This window comes from Eumetopias jubatus, unplaced genomic scaffold (genome assembly GCF_037043125.1).
Source record: "Eumetopias jubatus isolate StellerSeaLion01/CBP00866 unplaced genomic scaffold, mEumJub1_p1.0 scaffold_2, whole genome shotgun sequence".
NCBI lineage: Eukaryota > Metazoa > Chordata > Mammalia > Carnivora > Otariidae > Eumetopias > Eumetopias jubatus.
The window spans coordinates 143,222,539-143,223,787 of record NW_028274808.1 but is presented as its reverse complement, the minus strand read 5'-3'; positions in this window follow the sequence as shown (position 1 = coordinate 143,223,787).

The following is a 1,249-nucleotide window of genomic DNA, read 5'->3' as shown; positions in this document are numbered from 1 at the left end:
TTCTAGGAGATGGAGAGGAAGGAAGCCGTGGTGCCAAGATCTGCTCTTTGTTGTTATAAACCTTTTAGTCCTGTTGGATTTTTAAAAATCTATGTATATTTATTACTTTATTAAAAATGAAATTAATTTTTATGAAAAGAGTAAATAAAGTTGTAACTAGCCAAGGCATTCTAAACAGAAGGGACAGCTTGTAAAAGGACACAGTATAAGTAATAGAACCTGTCTGGTTTGTCTGGTGGGTGGGTGGGGTTTGTGAGGGAGAGGAGGCTGGGGGGGCAAATAAATGTGACCATCCTAACTACTTTGGATTCTGTTAGGCACCTAATTTGGGGTCATTGAAAAGCTCTAAATGAGAAATAACATAATCTTTTTGTTTGTTTGTTGTGTGTGTGTTTGTTTGAGAAGGTTGCTTGAACACCGGTATAGGTGATTCAGACACACCTAAACCTAGGTGGTGGCACTGGGTATGGAGAAGAAGAAATGAACATGAGGGATATTCACAAAGTAAAATATAAAAGACTTGGTGGCTGGTGGGATAGAGTGGGAAGTGAGAAAAAAAAGAAGTCTAGAACGACCCCAGGGTTTGGGACTTGAGCGGCTGGCTGGACTGTGGTACCAATCACAGATATATGGGACACCAGAAGACAAACATTAGGGAGAAATACTAGTGGCCCAAGAAGTATGCAAATGATTTCAGGTTACTCTTCAAAGATGTCCAACTGAGAAAGGGAGGGGAAAGATTAGTGAATAGATAAAGAAAAAAAGGGAGTTGGTTTTGTTTTTAATGTGAGAGAAAATTGATAGGAAGAAGCAAAGGTATAGGAAAGAGGCAAAGGATGGGCTACCAGTAGAGGCAGAAAAGGTTACAAGTGTAGCGTGGAAGGCAGGGCCTCTTCTGCAAGGTACCATCCTTTGCAGTCAAAGTTAGTAATTTTGCAAATATCACTTTATTTTCAGTACATGAAAGGTCTTTAGAAAATAAGAGCTTAAAGGTATTTTACATTCTATACATCTCACCTCATTGTTCAAAGGAATCCAAGTTCTGGCTTAAAATGAATGCAAAACATCCAGAGGTTTCTCAACTTTCATACTATTGACATTTGGGCCTGGATAATTCCGTGGCATGGGAGGCTGTGCATCACAGAATAATGATTAGCCATGGCTTTTGCCCTCCAAATGCCGATAATGTCCTACCCCACCTCTCCCCCTACTTCTGAGTTGTCACAATCAAAAATATCTCCCACCATTG